The sequence below is a fragment of the Penaeus monodon genome, chromosome 42, assembly GCF_015228065.2.
Source record: "Penaeus monodon isolate SGIC_2016 chromosome 42, NSTDA_Pmon_1, whole genome shotgun sequence".
In the NCBI taxonomy this organism is placed as follows: domain Eukaryota; kingdom Metazoa; phylum Arthropoda; class Malacostraca; order Decapoda; family Penaeidae; genus Penaeus; species Penaeus monodon.
This window is the reverse complement of record NC_051427.1, coordinates 16,413,824-16,424,041: the sequence shown is the minus strand read 5'-3', so window position 1 is coordinate 16,424,041 and position 10,218 is coordinate 16,413,824.

Sequence of the window (10,218 nt, the reverse complement as noted above, 5' to 3'; positions counted from 1 at the left end):
CTTCCCCCCACCCTTTGTCATACTACTGCTTCCACCTCTGCAAACCTTTTGAGTACTCTTTTTGGCCAAGTCAAGTGGGGTTGATTCTTTGTAATTTCCCCTACAGCCACATACTGTGACAGTACCCTTCTCTTCCAGTAATGTTTTGAAAAGCAAATAGGCAAAGTTTAATTTCCCAGTTGCTCTGATTGTTCATGCCTTATCATAGGTGCATCCGAGTCCCAAGCTCGTGAACTATCTACACTGACTGACCTAATCCTTCCCAATCTCTCTTAACCCATTCGCCCTGTTTGGCATCTATTCTTGCCATGCTTTCAATGGACGCCAACACGTTTGGCATGTAATCTTGCCATGGCATCTATGGGCCCCGTAACGTTTGGCAACGTATTTTTGCCTTGATGACTGACCATAGACTGACAGTTTATTATTTTTTTCAACCTAATACTTGGCTCTGTTACTAGTCTTATTTGACTGGTTGATAAATATGTGACGTATGTAATTTATGACATATGTAATTGTCGTAATTATTTATGACTTGTAATCATGTGATTTGTTCACACTAGATTGCATGATTATGATGTACCTTGACCTGACTGGCTGGAAACTAGTAATTGCTTTGATTGGTGCATCAGGTCACATGGCATGATCTGATTGGTTAGTCATGTGAATAAAAGGTCAGTCAAAGGCTCATTCCAGCAGAACGATCACAGCCATGGAAGGTATGAAGATATATTCTCTCTTACAAGTCTTGTACTAAAGAAAAAAAAACTAAACTTACACAGTGTGACATCACATATCAATACAAAGCTATTTTTGAACATCAAAGTGAAGCTACATTCACTTTTGCTTTTCTTCCTTTTCTGTTGAATGAAATGATAAAAAACATGGTGTGATCTCTTATATGGACAATGCACTACTTCTGAGTATCAAAATGATATTTGGCTTGCTGCTCTGCTTCATTTGAAAGTTTGAAAAAAAAAAAAAAAAATAACGGCTAAGTCCATACTTTTACATCTCGTGCAAAAACAACACTAACTTTTAGCATCAAAGTGTTGATGTCATCTGATAGTATAGAGAACTTGGAAGCGATTCAGTATATCTCCTCAATACAAAGGCGAATAGATGCCTAGAAAAAACTATGAGAAAAGTACAGTTTCTACACATTGCCCCGTTTATAAAACCCAACTTTCATAATAAATCTATGGATAGATTCCTGCAAAAATTATATGATGGTCTTTGCGCCGCCGCGCCGCTCCAGAAAAAATCCCGTTGCGGCGGCCCACGCGGCTGGCAACTATTACTGTGAGCGGCGCTGAGCGACGAGCGAAAAATTCCGGGGCGAATGGGTTAATACCTGTACTAGAACAGTTTCTGTCTCCCCAACTGATTGCCCTGTCTTTGACAAGTACTGGTTAGCCTGTGAAAATAACCTGCTTGCCTGCCATGTTGACTATGATGCAGTGGCAGTACAGTGCTACACTATTTCCCCAAGAGGCCAATCTGTTGAACACTAATATTGCCAAGTTTAGCTTCTGTAGACATGACTCTTCCATAAAGTTTTTAGTGGTGGAGTGTCTTGCCCTGTCCAACCATATTGACCCCTTCCCTGTCACTGTCAGAAATGTTGGCAATTTGGCCACCCAGCCAAACAATGTTGCTCTACAGCCCACTGCCTCCTATGTGCCCAACCTGGTCATGACCTTTCAAACTGCACTGCTTTGTCACGCATATTTGCCAATTGTGGTGGCTCCAATAGTGTATTTTATAGGAACTGCTCTGCCTACAAGCTCAGAACTCAGGTAGCAGTTCTCAGATTCAAATTAGTCATGAGGCCAGACTGAAAGCATGCCAATGAGGTTTCTCCTCTCTACCTACCTCTCTTTCTCACTTTACCCATCCACCCTCCAATCTCTCTATTCCTATTTCCCTCTATATTCAAAGTAATTACTTATTTCTGTCTTCCTCTCTTCTTCCTCAAGTTCCCTTTACACCTCTTCCTCTTACTCTCTCCCAACACACCCCCTCTTCCTTTTACTCTCTCCCAACACACCCCATCCTCCCCTTCTCCATATGCACCATTCCCTCTTCTTTCCCCATTATCCTTGCCACTCCCATCTGGATGCCCACGTGACTCTCTTATGCTGCAGCAATGTCCTTCTCTGGATCCTTCCCCTTCTGACATTCGTCCTGATACTACACTGCCTTCCCCTGTTCCTTTTTCTCATTCCCTGGATTCTTCTTCTCCAACAACCATTTCTACCACATTACTCAGTAATTGTTTCATAATGGCTCTTTTGCAGTTTCCTCATAGTGTTATTCTCCCTTCCTCTGACACAGATACTCTCCATTCAATCTAATTATCCTATACTCTTAACCCCTTCCCCTTTTACTAATCCCCACCATTCTCCATTTGCACTCTTACCCTTTTCACTACCCTACTATCCTATAGTGCTCTACAACCTTTGATATCTAATACATTTTATCCTAATCATTAACTCATTTTTACCCCTTATTGCCACTTTACCATAGTGCTATATGACCTTTGATGTCTAGCATATTTATTTGTTTTAACCATTAAGTTTAAATGTGGTTTACCTTCCCCACCTCTTACTAGGTTGACTGCTAACTAGAAATGGGCTTTTGGGAGCTACCCATACAATAAGTCATAAGAAATTGCTAACTACAGCTTAACTACTTTCTTCTTCTTTTTCTTCTTTCTTTCTCAGTAACCTGTTCATTACTAGGAAACTAAACTCTCCAGTGTACCCTTTTCCTTGTATTTATTGGTAGTTTTATCTATTTATTACTATTATTATTGCTATTTAAGTTATTATTTTATTTTAAAGTATAGTGAAGTTAAACAAAAGTGACAACTTGTATCACATTCTTTATCAATGTTTTTATTATATACACTAATAAAGATTACAATAACCACTATACATATACATAGAGGAACTCCACTTTAGGTTATGCATAGTGTCTGCTGCTTGCCACTTTTAGAACAAAGATCCTAAAAGTAAAAACATAATAATATTGCTTTAATGATAATCATAGTAAATACTCTTTTTATATCAAATGACACTTAAATGAAAATTACACTACAAACAGTAATAATAGTAATTACAAAGATCCTAAACATAAAAACATGATAAAGGTGCTTTAATGATAATCATAATTTCCATGCATGTAAATAGTTTTATTCTAATTAATTTCCTTTTCACCAATGATACTAAAATAAGTAATTACTCTACAAACAGTAATAATAATAGTATAAAACTTTCCTTTCCAAAAACTCAAGAAATAGGGTAACAGGGGAGGTAGGTAAGTTGAGTAATTGTATAGGGGAAAAAATGGAAAGTGCATACAAATGAAACCAAAATAAGTTGCATATTAACAAAATGAAAGTGGAAAGTGCATATAGAGTTGCATTCTCACCATCCATGGGTTAATATATTGTCATGTCCCCAATTACTTACTAAAATACATCATTTGATATTTGGTAAATATTTAACTGCAGTGTTGCAGTGTAAGTGCATTCGTCTCTCTTCTTCTTCTTTTAACGGTAGGTTCATGTCTGAGCCGCCGTGGTCACAGCATGATACTTAATTGTAGTTTTCATGTTGTGATGCTCTTGGAGTGAGTATGTGGTGATGCTCTTGGAGTGAGTATGTGGTAGGGTCCCCAGTTCCTTTCCACGGAGAGTGCCGGTCTTAATCATTCATTCGTCTCTAGAGGACCCTAATTAAGCAACATGGATGCTTGCAATACTGGAACAGGAGAGTTACATTCACCCTATAAAATACTGTACCTTTATATCCAAGCTGTGGTCCCATGCTGTAACTGGTTTTCAGGGAGTATAGAACTCTTCATGTAAGGTTTCCTGCTGCATACATAATCTGATCTGAAAGGCAAAAGATGTGAAAGTAGAATGTCAAACAGGAATAAAGGAGTAAAAAAGAAATGAATTCTAATTTGCACAAAAAATCTTAAGTTCCTATAAACAAAATTTACATTTACAATGTGTGTGTGTGTGTGTGTGTGTGTGTGTGTGTGTGTGTGTGTGTGTGTGTGTGTGGGGTGTGGTGTGTGTGTGGGTGTGTGTGGGTGTGTGACACACATATTTGTTATTTATTTATTTTTTATTTATTTATTTTTTTTTTTTTTGGGGGGGGGGGGCTTAACCTATAGTGCTGAGATGGTGTGGCATATATTCTCCTGTGATATTAGTTTATTGTTAACATATAGATGGCTCTACAACTGCTTAGTCAATCACTAATTCTATCAATCTCACCTTTTTCACCTCTCACCCTTTTCCTTGATTTCTAGAGATAAAAAACATTGTTAGTATTTTAGTAACACTGTAGTGGTCATAATGTCAACAGTAATAATAAAAATAAAAATAATAATAATAATAATAATAATAATTGTAATGAAAGTCTCTTGGGGTTTGTTCATATTTAATTCAACTTATTCTTTATCAAAAATAATGTATCATCTTAACCTAATGCTGCTGGGAAAATGCTGTGCTTTTTTAATGTCTCTGTACATAGATGGCTCTGCTAGTGCTTAGTCACAAAGGAGTCAATTAGTAGGCCTTGTGACCTTACCTGATTTCACCTATTTTTGGATTGGCACGAATAATGTTGTTGTTGTTGTTGTTTTTTTACTAAATCTAGGAATATTGATGGTGTTAATTTTTATTATAGACATTATAATTATGATAATGTTTAAACATTAGTAACAGCAAAATAAGATAGTGTAAAATATTTTTGTAAATCAAGGAAAAGGGTAAACTGTCTGTACTCATAAATGACTCATGGTGACTTAATACAAGTGTAGCCATCTATGTGTAAAAACAATAAAGTAAACTCACACTGGGCATGTCATGTATATACATGCCACACCTGGCGGCATTGGGTTAAACTTACAATTTAAGTCTTCTCACATATAAGAAGCACTTTGGTTAAATGTTCCACAATTAATATATATCATAGGAGGTGACACCACTCATGAATTGATAAATAATAGAAAATAACCTTACTGCATGAGCACAGATTAATGCACAGATTGTAAATATTGATGTTGTACAGGACATGGGATATTGTTTTGCTGTTCACTTTAATGTTATACTTTCTTATTTGAATATATTAGTACAATAATAGTATCAATATTCATAACATAATAAGAAATCGTTTCTCCAAAAATTCAAGGAATGAGGAAATCAGTTAGGTCTTACTAATTGACTCTTTGTGGGCTAAGCTCTTGTGAAGCCATCTCTGTGTATCATTCAGAAAAAAATATATCGTGGACTTTACGTGTACATGTGTCTAATGGGACAACACTATGTATTTTTTTGGCCACCTTTTCCACTCACTGATTTATTTCAGTGTCAAAAAATGAGATGAGTTTTGTTTGAAATATATATTTTTTAATACTTGGTCTAGCTGTATTGTTGCTAACAGCAGGTAGCATCTATGCTTCTCATTTAAAGTATTGCCACAGGAAGACATATGTCCAAGCTTTGTGATTTTAGTCCATTAGTTTTATTTGTCTATAGATGATTCCACTAAGTCACCAAGGAGTTAGTTACTAGTTTATCTGATCTCACCCGTCTTTTTCTAGATTTGTCAAGATTGTTTTATTACTGTTAGTATTGTTGAATATAATAATTGTAATGTCAGTAGTAGTCTTTGTCAAGATTGTTTTATTACTGTTAGTATTGTTGAATATAATAATTGTAATGTCAGTAGTAATAATAACACTATTAGTAATAATAATGGATAATTTATAGTTTCACTTAGTCAACCATGGTCTGATGTTTTTCTGGTGCTTTAATTGATGTTGTATCTGTTTCCCTTTGCAGATGTTTAGTTTTTCAAATGTTCATTTCAAGCTGTTGCCTAGTTGTTCATCCCCAATTATCGTGGAAAACCTCTGGGAAATTGAGTTGCGTGGGGAAGAATGAAATTGGGTTGTAAGCATTTCAAATAAGATCAAAATCAACACAATCATGTCAGAAATTCAGTGAAAAGGCACATAGTACACGTTTAGTGAGTGAAGCAGTGGCCATAGGGAGATTAGCAGTATTGCCAACAATCTGCTGCATTTCTTTTTGTATCCGCTACCTTTAAGCTAACCTAGCCTTACCTTTATGAAATAAAAGTAATATTTCGGTCATCAAGTCCACCATTTTTGCTAAATGTAGTGGATCATTGGCAACACTGCTTACCTCCCCATGTCAGTTGCTCTAGCTGCTGCCATCAAAAGTGTGCCTTCTCAGTGATTTTCTGATGGAATTTATTGATTATTGATCTCATTTGAAATGCATATTACTCGATATTAAGCTTCCCTACCTAAGAACCCATATTTCCCACAGGGCCTATTAACCCTTTTCTGATGGGTAGTATTCATAGAGGCCGGGGCCACGCTGCCGGGGACTTATATCGTCGCCCTAGCATGCACGACCACTCATGCCAAATACCAGCATCCCATGCTGTTTCTTCGTAATGCTACGGGAAAAATGTTGTATTTCCCGTTTTCATTATTTTCTAGTCTCTACTTGCTAAACTTCCTGATAAATCGAGACTGAAGGATATTTTTATTGTTATATAGACTCCATAGTTGATCATTATTCGGTCTATAGTCCGAATAAAATAAGCAGTGTGCGGCATCATGGAGATTGAAATCGTCGGTTTGTTTTTTGTTTTTTTTTTTGCAGGTAAAAAATGGAAAGTGTTAAAACCGACTTAATCACACTTTCAGTGGCAGAAAAAAAAAATCTTTTGCCATGATTGTAAAAAAAAAAACTCATGGCATGTCTATACATACACTATGGCATGTGCGTATGTGCCCCCAGCAGATGGTCCCGCCATACCATGGCATGTGCGTACATGCCACCCGTCGGCAAAGGGTTAAGATCATTGGGGTTGATGGGGTAGGTTCATTACTCGAAAACTACCTATTCCAATTCCTTCTCTCCGCTCCCCTCCCTTCTTCCCAAGATGTCTCTACCTTTTTTACCCACTAATTGCTTTATAATGGCTCTTTTGCATTCTTTCACATATAATTTTCCTCATCTTTCTTCAGTAACATTGATGCTATTCATTTGATCTAATCACCCTTCACCCTTAACCACCTTCCCCCCCCCAATCCCTTGCCCGTTGTTGTCGTAGGGGGGCTTAGGAGGCGGAGACTGGGACCCAATGATGGGGAACTTCCCAACCTTGGGACTCAGCCCTCGACTCAACTAATTTTGCATGGTCTTTATTTTCCTTCCCACTTTTCGTTTCTGTCCCTTCACCAAACCCTTCTGCTATCCACCTCCTAAGGTGTGAGAGCCGTGCTGAAAGGATGAAAGGCTGACTTTGTGCCAGTCCTGAACGGCCTGAGGGAGCCATGGGCACGGTATTCCCCTGATTTTTCTAGCCCTTACCCCTCAAGGGGACCCTGAGGGGTGGACTGTTTTTATCCCCAACATAATCCAGGCTTACCATGGCCAGCAATGAAACTTACCTCCACTATTAGGGGCAATGAGGCTTGCCCCTTTATCAAATAGCCCCAACGATGTAAACCCACCCGATTCCCTGACCCCAGGCTCTCCTTTGACCACGGCTCCGAACACTGCAACAACTACCCCCTCATCAATGCCTACTAGTACAGTAGCCAACAACCAATCCCTAAGAAACATTTCCACTCTCCCAGCACGCTCAACTTCATCACCTCTACCCCACAACCTCCAACATCAACCACCCCATCCTCCCTTATTAATACCTTACAGCCTTATTGCCCACCTCCCCATAACACTACCTCCCTCAACACTACTCCATCGTCACGCACCCGCCCTTCGACTACCCCTATCACTACAACAATATTGAATACCCTCTTCAGCACAGCCAAATGGGACCGATTTTTCGTGATCCCTCCCACAGCTCCCTACTCTGACAACACCCTTCTCTTCCAACAATGTCTCCAAAAACAAGTAGGTAAAGTCTCTTTCCGTAGCCGACCCGACCCGACCGCTCCCGTCTTGTCACAGTAACATCCGAAACCAAGCTATAGCATTAACAAAACTAACAGACATATATGGTAACCCCATCCTTGCAGAACCCCATCCAACCCTCAATACTTGCACCGGAACAGTTAATCATCCCCCAGCAAATTGCCCAATCTATGACAAAGATTGGTCAGATTGTGGAGAAGACCTACTTGCCTGTCTCACAGACTATGATGCAACGTCAGTACAATGCTACTCCATTCCCCCCAGAGGTAATCGAAAGAAACCCACTAACATAGCCAAAATTACCTTCCGTAGACATGACCTTCCCTTTAACGTCTATAAGGAGGAGAATCCCTCCCTGTTCGTCCATACCAACCTCCTCCACGTCAGTGCCAAAATTGTTGGCGTCTAGGACACCCACCCCAAACATTGCCGTTCCACAGCCAGATGCCCACTATGTCCCCAAACCTGGCCTACCCGATCTAACTGCCCTGCACAATCACGCACATGTGCCAACTGTGGCGGCCCCCATAATGTATTTATAGGGGCTGTCCCACCTACAAATTTGAGTCTGAGGTAGCAACTCTCACATTCAAACTTGGACTCACACTACGTGAAGCCAGACAAGAAGCACGTCGACGTGGTTTCTCTCTTACTCCTTACTCCAGTAATACTGCTCATTCTCCTAAACCCCCCCCCTACATCTAAACCCCCTCTTCTACCTCCTACCTTCCCCAGTCAAACTCTTTTGCCATCCTAAATCCAGACACTCCAATCTCTACTACAGATATCTCAACACCACCACAGCCCCAACACCTTCCCCTCTCCCTCCTCGCACTACCCGTAACAGACAGAACAAACGTTCCACCCCCTCTTCCCCTACCACACAATCACCTCCACCTTCCTTTACTCCTTTGCTTGAGACACCAGTCCTCTCTTCCCCCCCTCACAAGAAATCCTATATCCCCCAAAACTCCCAAACCAACTCAGAAGAAGAAACCATTGAAAATATTCAAGATTACCTAATGAAAACTGACACTCAACCTCCAAATCTTACAACTCCTGCTCCTTCCACACTCCAAGTAAACTGCTGATATCCATCCTCCTCCTAACGATATCCCCCCATACACCCTATCCTCCCTACCCCCTCCCAACACAGCCCATCCCCCCCGACCCCAACCCCGCCCACATTATCCCTCCCACCATCCCCTCCACTCCCTCCTGGATACACACGTAAATCCCTTATGTCACAAGTATCCCCTTCCTCATCTCCTAATACCCCTCCTAGTCGAACACCAACTCCCACACCTCTCCCATCTCAGACCTCTCAGTCCTTTTCCCACCCTCTAACTGCTTCCCCCCTCAAGATCAGTAAAGTATAACTATCCTTCATTGGAATATTCGCGGTTTCCGCTCCCACAGACCTGACCTTCATCATATCCTTTCCTCTTATAGTCCATCTATTGTATGCCTTCAAGAGACCTTTCTAACACATCCTCCAATACCCCAATTATCATTTTGTCTTATCCCCACATTCCCTTTATGTCTCATCCATACTTATCAATCAGAAAACACCTTATGTCACACCTCCCTTTCAAACCAATGTCCCTTGCACAGTTGTAATGTTCCCCTTTCAATCCCACACATCCTATTATCGTGCCCACGTTTTGAAACAACCCGTACCTCTGCTTTCCCCCATCTATCCTCCCTTCACCGACCTCCCAACCTATCAGACATCCTTTCAGAATCCCACACTTTCTGCTTCAACAACCTATTCTCTTTCCTCAAACGTATACATATCCTTCATCTAATCTAACTCCTTACCACACCCGACCCTAACCCTTTCACTCACCAATTCCTTTGCCCAGCTTAGACAACTAATCACTAACTCAACCACCCTTCCCAAACATTAACTATAGTGCTACATGACCTTAGATGTCTAGCACATTTTTCTTGCTTTTAACCATTAACCATTAACCATTAACCACCTTCCCCCTTTACTAATCCCTGCTTTATTCCATTAGCTTCCCAGCTTTTCCCTTTTCACTAATACACTATCCTATAATGCTCTACAAGACTTCACCATAATGCTATATGACCTTTGAAGCCAAATACATTTATTTGTTTCACCATTAACTCATGTCACTGGATATTGTTGTGTTCACTGTAGTATTGTTTTGTGAAATGTTTCTGCACAAAGTTGGCTCCACAAGTGCTTAACC